We start from the raw sequence: 12934 nt of genomic DNA on the forward strand, positions 1-12934 counted from the left end.
GCTTTGCTCTGCTTGTTTTCCAACTGTGCGCTTGCACTCTGATATTTTACTTGCTTGAGCTCCGATGATCTGCGCTCTAGCTTCAGCTCTTCTCCTTGCTTTCAGACCACATATGTGCATCTTGGGATTTCTCCTCTGCTTTTGAATATATTTTCTCCTGCTCTTGGATTTTTTGTTGAAGTTCCCCTACCAATAGAGTTCCAGTGTCTTGTCTCCACATTAACTTTTCCCGCCCTTGTTGTGTTTACTTGCGCTGTTGGTTCTGTTTCCATAAAATACAGTAGAGCAAAAACAAAGAGGGTTGCGTCTATTTAGTTTTTGTAGTTACTAGCTCGAGGAAATCTGCCCAAGCAACAAAATACCTGAGTGCAAGCGTACAGTTTGATCGATATTTCAGGACAAGCTAAGGTTATTTGAATGACAGAATCTGAACATGAAATCAATAATTCATGGTCTCAAACTGAAAGACCACATTCTTGAATAAAGAAAGAAAAAAAATCCATACATTGACAAATTGTCCCTCTCAGAAACATTAATTACTCTCTTACATTAATAATCTGAGGTTTTCTGGAAAACATCCCATAATTAGGAGCCTGCTACTCTCTTATGGTGAGCATTTAAGATGTCTAATGTTTTTTTCAATAGACGATATTTAAGCTAATGGACACATGTTGGGTAACTTACCTCATCAGGAGTTTCATAAATATTTCATAATATTCCGAATCAGGCTGTAATAGACCATCAACGCTCACCGAGATGTTCCATTATAGATGGAAATTAAATGTTTGTCCTTGTACCGGGATATCGCATTAAAACAGATGGTGCGGTGCTCTGAGGTTATACTATTCAAATTTTGCACATTAGCTTGTAAATTTATAACTGTGAAGTAATGTGGAAAAACAACAGGATTTCAAATTATTAACAATGGAGAAAAACAAGAGAAAGATCCAGAAGAGGGATGCTGTGCATTTCCTGACTCATCATACACACAGATTCTTCCCGGGGCAGCGTTGTGGGAAATGGAGTGTGAAATGAGTGCACTTAACATCCCTGCAGTAGATTATACACATTATCTTACACCCGGGTTTGAGAGCATCTTGCCTCTCGCCTGTGAATCTGTCATCAAGTTACATTCACCTTTACTCCAGTCCATTTAATGTTCCCCACAGGCCCCGAGACCATCTCTTCACACCGTCCCGCGCTTGTTGTTCCAGACCGGCATGAAACAATATCATCACGTAACTTCGGAAGGTTCACCTCAATGACTCTGAGCGCCACATGGAGTTTGCATCATTAGTGCTCGCTTCATGCTCTGCATTTTGCCCTTTATTACAAAGTGTGCTCATTCACCTCTGCCCATGAGGTGAAGTTTTCATCTGCGTTTGTTTGTAAATGAGCAGGATTACGCAAAATCTATACATGGCCACTTTCCATGAATTTCTGTGGAGGGTTGGGCATGACCCAAGGAAGTGGGTTTTAAATGTTTAGGTGGATCCAGATCAGGGGACGGGTTTATATATATATTTTACCACATTTTAATTGATTTCTCAGATGGAAAAAAATGCAATTTGTGCAATTCTGTGTGGATCCAAATAATAACAAGATCCCGGGAAATTAAATGTGGTTTCATAAAGTGACTGTTCAGCCTTGGTGGCGGTTAATTCAAATAAATAATATGTTGGTCATATTGATGGAAGAGAAACAATGCTTTGATATACATATCAAACAGGAAAGCACTTATAAAAGAAACGGTTGCCAATGTTTTGTTTCATTTTTTGTGTCAATTGTTTTGTTTGTGTTCTTAGAGAAACATGTTGACAATCACAACTTTTGCAGCACAATTAACGCCTTTGTTTTCGTTGCTTGGTTGTTTAATCATCATCTTACTGCAACAAAACATTTAACTGTACAACAGGGACCAGTGATTAGCCTTAGCCATGGGCCAGCTTTTTTTTCATGGTGTCATGGTGATACTTTTATATGCAGCCTGCTTCAGTTATGATTGAAGGTCAGAATTGATGTTGACACAAATTGTTCTGTGCCAATTTGACCCAGGAGTCACTGCTACACAACAATATAATCACTGAATTATTTACATATGTTATTCTACATATATTATTTTTCTGATTTGTTGTATTGTTGTGTTGCATAGATTGTGTATGTGAGCAGCTTCCTCTGTCATGACACTCCTCCACACTGATCATGTAATCACTTGAAAACATCTGGAAAAGAATCTTAAATTACCCTGAAAATTACCTGTAGTTATAGTATTTTTTTACTATTGAAAGTATATTATATATATTGTATTATTTACATAATCAAAATGTGACCTAATCCCCCAGAGTGCCTCAAATTTCCCGAACCTTCTGCACAATGTAATTGATTGTGACATTTTATTTGAAGTTAAAGGAAGAAAATACATTTTACATAGTTGTGACACACAAGTATAGAGAAATCCCTTGTTTCCTTATCTCCCTTCGATATATAAGTGATGAGCAGTTCTTAGTGTAACACTGTTCAACAGCTGTCCAGGGAGCGCTGGGCCTACATCTTAGAACAAAAGATGTATCACTCCTTCCCTTTCACTTTGACTGTCTTCACCATAAGTGGCCTCAACAGACCAAGATGCAGTGGGAGGAAAAATTCTGCACTCTGAGTGAAAAGGGACGTGTACGAGTATTTGGTTTTGCGAGATGTATTCATGCGCCCGCAGCTCCGTAATTGCTGGAAATGGCTGGAACAGACACACTTCCTCTTGTCAAAAAGTCCTTCTGGGAAACCACAACCCAAAACAAACATTAGCTGCAGTGGAGGTGAAGGAGGCAGGTGGACGGAGAGTGTGTGTTGGCTCCAAAGTAAATAGCACCTGTGTTAAATGAAATCGATCCTTAAAGATTCTGTTAACGTTTCCCCGGTCCGCTTCCAACAATGAGATGTTACAGTTACAGTTGTCTAAGATAAGAGGATTTCTGTATTTTAGATACTAAGCATCAATAGCATTGATTTGGAGTCATGTTTCCGCCCACCTGGAGAACACAAGTTCATTATTCATGCTCTTGTAGCTCTGTTTTTGGTCTCTACCACCTCCTGAGGGACCTTTTTAGCGCCTCTATTAATCAGCTCATTACCTATTATGTCCGCCTGCTGTTTGTTCCTGTGCAAGAGATTGAGTTAAGAGTTAATTAGAGAACAAATGTCAGGAGTAGGCTCGTCAGTCTACGACAAACAAGGTGAAATCACTGTTTTTCTACGTCCCATAGTCCTCAGCTTCCTTCAAGCTCCCTGAACGCCGACCTCCCAACCACCTCCTCTCTGTTTATTTGAGCTGGAGTGTGGCCTGAGTCAGATTTCACAGCGCAGCGTGGCTCCTGCCTGGATGTGCTTTCCACCTCTGAATGTGGGCGTAGCTGGACAGAAGCAAGAGTCCGCTGTGATCTCACTGCATTGCTCTCTGTATATTCAATTTGTGCTCACTTTCCATAACAGCTCTGCTCAGCTGACAATATGCAAACAACGTGAAAGGGGTCATTCGTGTTTATGAGCCCGACAGAGAATAATCACCTGTGTCTGCAGCTTTACCTGATCAGACGTGTTCATCACCAAACAGCAGACAGACTCATAGTGAAGCATTCAGCAGCTGAAGGACCTGATAGTTCTTTAAGTTAGAAGAGACCATAGAGTGTGAATAAAGATGGACGACATGACTGCTCCCAAAAGTGAGGCCAAAGTACCTTGATCACGATGTAAATCCTGCCTCCTCCATGTTAGTGGATGGGAGGTGGACCAGTCATTTAGGTCAAGCATGTGTATCGACAGGTTTTCCATGTCATGTCTCCACCCCCTGATCGCTTCTGAGCAGACTCTGGTTCCACATGCCCAGTCTCTATATACAGTGAGACACCCCACTTCTAAATCACAACAGCAGGGGGAGAAGTTAAATAATGTGATGTCTATTATTACAAAAAGGGTTAGGGTTAATTAAATTTTCTGCTGCATATCATAGCAAATTAAGCACCAGCACATATAGAGCATCATCCCCTTTGCTCTTTAGTTTCTAAATATTCATTGTTGTGTGCCCGATGTTTGTCGCAGGGCTGAAAACGCACTGTGCATGGGTGGGTGCTTATTCTCTGTGGTTCTGTCACTCTGAGCGAACCATTTCAGGTTTCAGAAACTTTGATCCATTGTCAACAGGAAAATACTGAACGCTGCAGTTTGAAGGACAAATCAAAGAAAAAAGCCTGAATAAGAGCGAGGAGGAACATATAAAAGGCTTAAGAAATGCAAAAGGCCTCGACTCTGACGATGCGACTAAGGACTCAAAGACCTTGACACGCGAAGCACAACACGTACAATGGTGAGATCAAGGATAACCTCAGCAGATGGCAATCATATGGATCATAGACTCAAACACAGGTCTCCTTTGTATATGAAGTGAAGGGTCTTATGCATTCACCTCAAAATTGGCTGGGAATAAAGGCTTCACCCACGATCTGCGACACACTAAAGTGAAAACTGCAAATGAGTTGTTGAGCTCAGTCACCGCAGCCTATTAAGGGAACGCATGGCTCCTACTGACTGGAATATGGCTGATGCAGTCAGGACAAGCAAGGCAAGCAGTACTTAAACAATTTAAGCTAAAAATAGTGATATATGTCCTCATATCTCACAACAGCATTCTATCTCCCACAAGAGTCTGCAATGGACTTTTTGCATCTATGTTACAATTTACTGCCCTCTGGTGGTGGTAGCAGATAATTGTGTCGAGAAGTGGAGAGAGCAGCATTTTGTTTTTGACGTTGTCACTTGCACATTGCGGATACTCGTCAGATCTTTGATGGATGACGAGCAATGACTGTATAAGATTGATGATTTCATGATTCTTTAAAAGTGAAGCCAAATATCTTCATTGCCCCCTGGTGGTTGGCTGAAGTATAGGCCATACATACTGCCTGTCGGGTAGTTGTGGGATGCGTCATGCATCTTTGTAGATTGACTCACTTGGTTTCAGTGCGCTAGTTATTATATCACACACATTGTCCTACACATGCAGAGGTGTGTGTGGAAACTGCATTTTTGCATTCAAACATTACAAACAGTTTTTCTTCCTAAGCGCTAAAAGGTAGTGAACAAATTACACTGTGATCTTCTCTGTGCACGAATCTGCAGAAAGTTTGAGAAGTAGTTTGAGACTTCATATTCTTACACAAGAAATGCAGCTTCTTTTCAGGGATAGTTCAGTCAGTGTGGGCTGTGTTCGCAGCAAGTGGGAGAACGAGAGAGCAGGTGTGTGAGGCTGGAAACTGGAGCGGAGAGAGAGAGAGAAGTTTGCAGTTAAGCTGGGAACGCAGTGAATGTGCAGTTTAGGCTGTTTGTCAGTAAATAGCTGCAGCAACTCCTTGAGGCCGAGTTCCTGCTCCTTGATGCCATCGGCCCCGGAGCACATCACAAATCTGCCCTTTGCTTTGATTGTAGTCAAGATGATGAGCCGGGACACACAGGGAAATACAGGACCCTGCATTGGCACTGGAAATTGTAATTGTTAGTTAATGGTTAATATTTTGAGGATTAAGATAAGAGTGATTTGTGGATATGGGGTTTGGGTTAGTTCAAAAGAATAATCCCAATGAGCAACTTCTCCAGTTTCTAATCACCCCAGTCAGTAGTTACACCTGCCTTAGTCACCAGATCTTGTGTATAAATATATATGTGTGTGTGTGTGTGTGTGTGTGTGTGTGTGTACCAGGTTTGTACCTGCCTGTATACCTGCCTGTCTGTGTATTTGTGTGTGTACCTGTGTGTGTACCTGCCTGTCTGTGTATTTGTGTGTGTACCTGTGTGTGTACCTGCCTGTCTGTGTATTTGTGTGTGTACCTGTGTGTGTACCTGCCTGTCTGTGTATTTGTGTGTGTACCTGCCTCCCTGCCTGTCATGCCATCTGCCTGTGAGCCGGTTCCTCACCGTTCACTTCATCAGTCGCTCTTTTAAGTCTCGCTGTCTGTGCTGTTATCAGCCACCGGGACAGTTTAATGCTCTGCTCGCTGATACAGTTGAGAAAACAAAATGAATTATGTTTTGCTGTAAAGTTCAGTATGAGCCTTTTGTAATTTGGCAGATCTGTGAATTATCAACACTTCCTTGTTATGTTGACAGAACCCTTTCTGTCTCTCTCTAAATATATGTGCAAATTGCAGTTGTGAACAGAAACGTACGTTCCTACCACACGGGGATGTGAGAGATTTCAAAGGTGAGAAGCTGTTTTCATAATTGAAACATCATGTGTGAATATTCATCGTGTAGACTTTCAGACTCAATTCTTTTTCCATTAATAAATCAAACTAAGCTTGCAGATTAGATATATCTTTTCGCAGTTCCATATGGTCTTGATACTTCTTTTTACTCAGTTATGTGCACCGTAGGATCCATTCTAGTGAGAATAACTCCCTAAAGGTTTGTGGCAAAGGGCTCCAGTGCACACACAGATGTCAGGATGCAATAAGATATTGTATACCCCTAAATGTTTTCCTGCATAATGGGCCAAGTCTGAATTATGCATTCTACTGTCTGTACTCGGCTCGATCCTGTCCATGAGGTGATGGAGTTGAGGTGAGGTGCTTACAGTAAAGAAGAAGCTCTGCAGATGCACCACGATCAGCTGCGTGTTCCCGACTGGGACAGCGTGAGGAGAAATGCAAAAAGATGCAGATTTGATGGGAGTAGATGCTGATTTCACTTCACTTGTAGATGAAGATTCTCATAAAACACGAGCTCAGACTTCAGAGTCACCCCAGCTTCATCTGGGGACTGCTCCGGTTCTGCAGTCACACTCCGCTGGCTGGCACGAAGGTGTTTGATCCCCCCCCCCAAAAATGGCTCTGCTCAGAAATAGATCGCTGTGCTAAGTGTGATGAGATCAGCGTGGTGCAGGTTCTGGAGAATAGACAGAACATGAAGAGAGCGTTGTGGCCGCTACATGGCCGACGTGCCCCAGAATTAGCATGAGCGGGCACCAAGGTGAAGTCAGAATCCTCTCATGTCCTGCGGTGATTCATTATCAGCCACAACAGCGATGCCAGTATTGTTCTCACCTTGTGGGTTTATGTGCGTGCGTGTCACACGTGTCGTCGTGGAGACACCGACGGTTTCAGGGAACTTCACAGAGGTGGTTTAATTACGTCTGGCAGGTGTTTGTGTGTCTGTGAACACATTTTGTCACCTTGACAGCGTCACGGCTGTGCGAGCCGCTAATGAAACTTGGGTGGGTTGGCGAGATCGAAATGAAGGTAGAGTTTGGAAGAAGGGCGTGTTCCTATCCGGGAGTTCAGGGTATTCATGCTATCACCTAGTAATGACTCTTCAGTACTTGCAGGTCTGGACGTCAAAAACATCCTTTTTAAGAAAGCAAAACAGTTTCACAGTGAAAACTGGTTCATTTTGAATTAGTTCTGCTTCATTTACTGCTACTAGTGGCGTTGACATATTAAAAATGTAATAAAAATTTGCACTCACTGGTGTAGATGCACATGAGGGGGTTAACTAAATTTATTTCATATACCGTCTTAATTGCAGCTCCAACACGGTTTCATATTGCAGCTACAAATAAATATATGTGTGTGTGTGTGTGTGTGTTTGAGCAAACTTTATTTTTATTTGATGGAAGACACAAGCTGGGAAGGAAGGAAGGAAGGTGGAGAAGGTGGAGGAACAAGCAGAGAGGGATTTGTGCTAAATTGAGGTGTGTAAGTTATTCCTGTTGCATTTTTCATACCACAGCAAATAAGAAAGTAGCTTGCGTCGACTTATCAGCATTCACATATGTGAATATTTATTGAATTTCCATGCTATTGATTTAATCCCCTACATGTGGGCATCATTAACCTGGGCTTTACTAAAATAAAATCAAAACCTATATCTCCTGTGACCAATTGCTGCACATGCACACATGAGAGGCAGAAAATGAAATAAGTTGTGCGGATATCTGCCTCAACCACATCCGCCCACACTTTGCTCTGCACGGAGCACAAAAGCATACGTGCACGGTTTTGAAAGCCACTGACACAAACGATACATGCTCAGGGACATAGACACATATTGCAGCATGCCACACACACACATGACTAAGGGGGGGCGGCTGCAGCGGGAGTGAGTCCACGAGCTGTGAGAGCTCTTCTGAGATCCCTGGAGCCCGTCGTGGGTGTTCAGTCGTTCCCGCGGGGGACGCTCGCTGCTTCTGCGGAGGCCGGTTCAGCTCCAGGATTAATGAAAAGCTCCATCTTAGTCATGAAAAGAGCATTTTCACAATCTATTTAACATCATGCATACCAAAGGCTCACATTAGGCACCGTTGACTTATGCTCGCCTACAGCAGTGTTTTCTGATGCATTCATCGCCACTGCTGTGATCTGCTGTGGGTAGGCTGCCCCCCCTCCAGCAGTGCCCATTGAGTCTCTTGCATTTCTCATGTTCGCTGTCATAAAAAACTCATTCTTCAGCGCAGAGATGAAAAATGACGCGCGACAGGAAGTCCGAGGGATTTATTGAAGAAATTAGAGTAATAAAGCTTCCCGTGACTTTAGTGTTCTTTTGGTGTAATGTCTGTTTTTCTCTCCTCTGTGCGCTGATGGATGATTGCTCCACAGAAACAGGAATGACACAGAACGTGATAGGAGACGATTCAGTCCAACTCTGACAGGTGGACACACGGCTCCCAGTGAGTGGGACCAGGTCACATGATTGTAATGCAGGATGTTTCTCTCTCAGCAGCCAGGATGACCCGACAGAGGCTAGAGTGGTGTAATAGGCTCCAGTGGAACAGCTCAGAGAGGAGCATTCCATGAGTGCTGGATGTTATTTCAGCGGTTACCTCTGCTGAATTATTTAGTGCAAATGGTTGTAATTACACAGCGACTACACAAGGTGATTAGGTTGTGGCGTGTCCGGATCTTCGTCGGAATCACAGGGGCTGCGTGACGAACCAGAAAGGCATTCCAGGAAACTGCTCCGTGCACTCGCCCACCCTCTTCCACCTTTTAGCTCTGTCAGCGATTTCTCTCCTGCGAGTGGCTGGCGTCAGGCCGGCCCTCTCACAGCTTTTAAAAGGTTTGTTAAAGGTCCTCGTGAGACACGGCCCGAATCCCGCCCACACCGCTCCACCCAGCCTGCCCACACGGACCTCCAGGCAATCACGGCTTCTCAGGATGTCGGTGAGCATTATGGTTACCCCCCCTGTGAACGCCTGTGATCAGGGCTCAGCCATGCAGGGAAACTGGGGGGGTGGGATATGAAGCCACTCGCTCGTAGCAGCCACGCAAACCACCGGTCATCTCTCTCACGCTGACCTTTCAGGGCCGTCTGAGGACTGTGATGTGACGGCGTGGGCGACGGCTGATGGCTGATGGGGAAATTAATGCTTTGATTCATCTGTTGGTGTAAACACAGGATGACAGGCACGGTAGAGCAAGATGCAGCTATAAGACTCAAATAAGACACAAATGTCACCCAATGTACTTGTATGAGGGGAAGACAACTGGAGGGCCCATTACGAGGCTGCGCTCTCTTGTCCTGTCCAGGTTGGTCCGTCCTTCATGGTGAATTGGCAGCGCTGCAAATTCTGCCTGACAGCGGAAGCTCCCCTTAGGGAGACTAAGTGGCATCAACCTGTCATAGCCGCACACTGTTGCTGACAAGGTGGTGACGAACACCTTTCATTAGAAGGCAGAAGCCGGGTTGTTCCTCTGAGGGAGCATGCTCCGGTCTTAATGTCAAAGGGAATGGACTGGGGCTGGAACAGGGTTTTATATGTCACCGTGATGCACTCTCAAAAAGTCATAGGACCCAGAACCAGGCGCAGCGGGGGGGTGCACTCCTGCCTGGATCGGACCTCTCGTGGAATCTGTTCGAGACCTGTCACAAGCTGCCAACATCGCCAGTGCTGCAGTGAAGCCACATGGATTCAGATTGCTCATATCCGCCGGCGGTGACGGCTCCTAATGACACTGACAGGCAAGTATTTTGACGATTTAAAAATTCAGCACCTGAGAAAACCCGGTTGGAGAAGTCATTAAACTGCAGACGGCAACACGGGCCACTGTGTGACTGCTTCACAGAGACAGCAGAGGCAAAAAGCTCATAGCTGGCAAAAGAAACATTGCTGAGTTTGGTTTTCTATAGCGGGAGCGCTCACTTGCTGCTGACTAGGAGGCCTTTCCACCAGCCGTGACAGTGTGGGGCGGTTGTTGTTTCCACCTCGTGTTTGTGCGTAATCATGAACAGAATTTAATACCAAAGACACTTCCTGCAGGAGGAGCGACCGCAGAGGCCGTTGTGACGACTCTGGCAGGCGTCTGTCTGACAGATGCTGTCGACGCTTCAGCATCGCCACCATGTGAGATACGGTCATGCAGCAGGTGGGTCGTTGAGTGACGGCCAATTCGAAGTCGAGCTGCGATGTGTCGGAATGTCAACATGTTGACGGGTGTCGCAGCTGGTGCTCTCCAGTTTATTGCAAAGTTTGATTTGTCACCTCTGAGGGGAAAGCAACACCATGTTTGAATTGGGTTAAGTTGCATTCACCAAATCCTGAAGGTGTTTTTATATCATTGTTTGTGCTACAGCTTCTAAAAGTAATATGGAGCCTCCATTTGATTTTCTTTCTGATAAACTGACTGGTGTTGCCGTCACACTGTCACACATGTGCTTGTTTAGACAGATGTTCAGTATCTGTTAGTGACTGAGGGAGTCAAACTGTCTGTGTTGCATAAAAGTAACACAAATCCCCGGAGTTTTGCATCACCGGCAAGAAAAGAGGAGTCACCTGCTGTGAAGAGTATGAAAAACATACAAAACAAACTGTAATAATGATGCTAATACTAATACTGTAATCCATAAGGCGAGTAAATCCATCATAAACACATTTACAGTTTCCGTAGGATCAGAAAAGATTGAAACCTACATTGCCATTGATTATTCAGCTGAGCAAAAAGGGAAAATGCGGAGCACTGGATCCATTAGGGTCCACTAGCAGAATGTAAATTATCACATTAGGAGCAATAAAATAGCTGGAATCTCTGGGCAAACACAAGTGTCTGAAGCTGGCGCACGGCTCCAAATGAGACACAGCTCCCACACCTACAATCCATCCACAAATCATTACCGGCCAACTGAGTGACATCAAACCCCTGACATTACCACAAGTTACTCCAATCTCCATGACAACTGTGATTGCAGGAGAGAATGGCGATCTGTCCCCGGCACTTCTTTTTGTCTTCGCTCGCCGAACCTTTGTATCACCGGATTCTCTCCAGACTTTGAGATCTGTTCAGTTTCGGCTGCAGCAGCCTCTCAAAGCGAGGTGATGAGTGAAGCAGTGTTTTTTTTTTTTTTTTTTTAAGTTAGAGGACTGCACCTCCGGTCTCTATCTCTCTGACCACACTGTTCGATTGTATTGATTTTTCTTTTTCTCATTTCTTTCTTGTCCTGCTGGGTATTAGATACACTGTGTAAAAGAAAACAACCTGGTAATTTTTTTTATATCATTTCAGAAAATAATAAAACACAATGGAAAAGAATTTGAATGACTAAGACAGCTAAATTGTTTTTTTTTTTTACCTTGAAATCCAATGTTTCTTTAGGCATAAAATAGCACATATAGGAAAAAATGAGTCACAAAAACATATTTAATTATTTAACATATTGACATGTAAAAAGTAAAAAAATGGCTTCATACATATTATTAAACAGACCAAATAAAGGTAAAATACAGGAGAGATGTTTTCTAAGGTTTTCTTGTACGTGAGACTATATTTATTATTGGCTGCACAGTTTTTTCCATTTAGCTGTTATGATGGCACAGCAGTTCCACGGCCATATATCACGTTTCCATGCATATGGAAAGTGCAGTCTATAATGTGATGTGGACAGTAAAGTGAGTGAGATGTGATGAGACTCTTACAGCTGTGAAGAAAGCCTTGTTGATATGTTTAAATAGACAGAATATACACGTAGAATAAAGATGATGAACTGCTGGATTCACTTGTTTTATTGAAGAAGTAAGATTTGTTGTTATTACCTCTTCCAAGGATTTTTGTTTCCCCCCTGTTAACTGGTTTGATTTTTAGGTGGATGGTTTGTTTATTTGTTTGTTTGTCAGGTGGATGATTTATTCAACATTTTTGGGAAAATAAAGCGCCCGTCACATTTTGGGCCAGATCTAATAAAAAAAAGAAGCAGATCCAGGAATATTTATCACATTCTTTATTTTCACCTGAATCCAGGGAAAAGGATCTTGATGAAAAAAAGCAATCAGCCATATTGACCAAACTATTCCCATCAGTCTTTATGTTCAGTGCACGTTAGCAGATGTACTAAAATACTCAACAACACATGGGGCAACCAGTTAAACATCAGCACCTCAGCACGCTCTGTATAAGCATGTGTCAGACTGTAGTGCAGCATCACTTTGCATAAGTACAACCTCACAGAGCCAGATGCCTGGATGCAGACTCTTAGTGCTTTTTGATTTACGTTGCATAGCATGAGATAAATTATACCCACATATTACACATCATTCTACAGCATGCATCAGCTGCACAGTGGGGGGTCGCCAGTGTATCACAGGGCCAAGATATAGAGACTATTCACATTCAGATTCATTGTCGATTTAGGGATTTTGGCCCAGATTTGGCTGATATCCCACATCTGGCTCACATACTGCTATGATGGCGCTTTGGTGATCCTCTCCTGCCACATCTGGGCCGTAGTCACCGTTTATCACTTGGACCACTTCAGGTCCACATCTGGATACCACCTTGTAGAGCACCATATGTTTGTTGAAGAAGGCCCACACTTGTTCAAGGATTTTTTGGCCACATTTTTCTATTTTACAAGTGGGCCATTTTAGACACCACAAACAGAGCAGAAGTGCTGCATTATTGCC

The sequence above is a fragment of the Limanda limanda genome, chromosome 4 (assembly GCF_963576545.1).
Source record: "Limanda limanda chromosome 4, fLimLim1.1, whole genome shotgun sequence".
In the NCBI taxonomy this organism is placed as follows: domain Eukaryota; kingdom Metazoa; phylum Chordata; class Actinopteri; order Pleuronectiformes; family Pleuronectidae; genus Limanda; species Limanda limanda.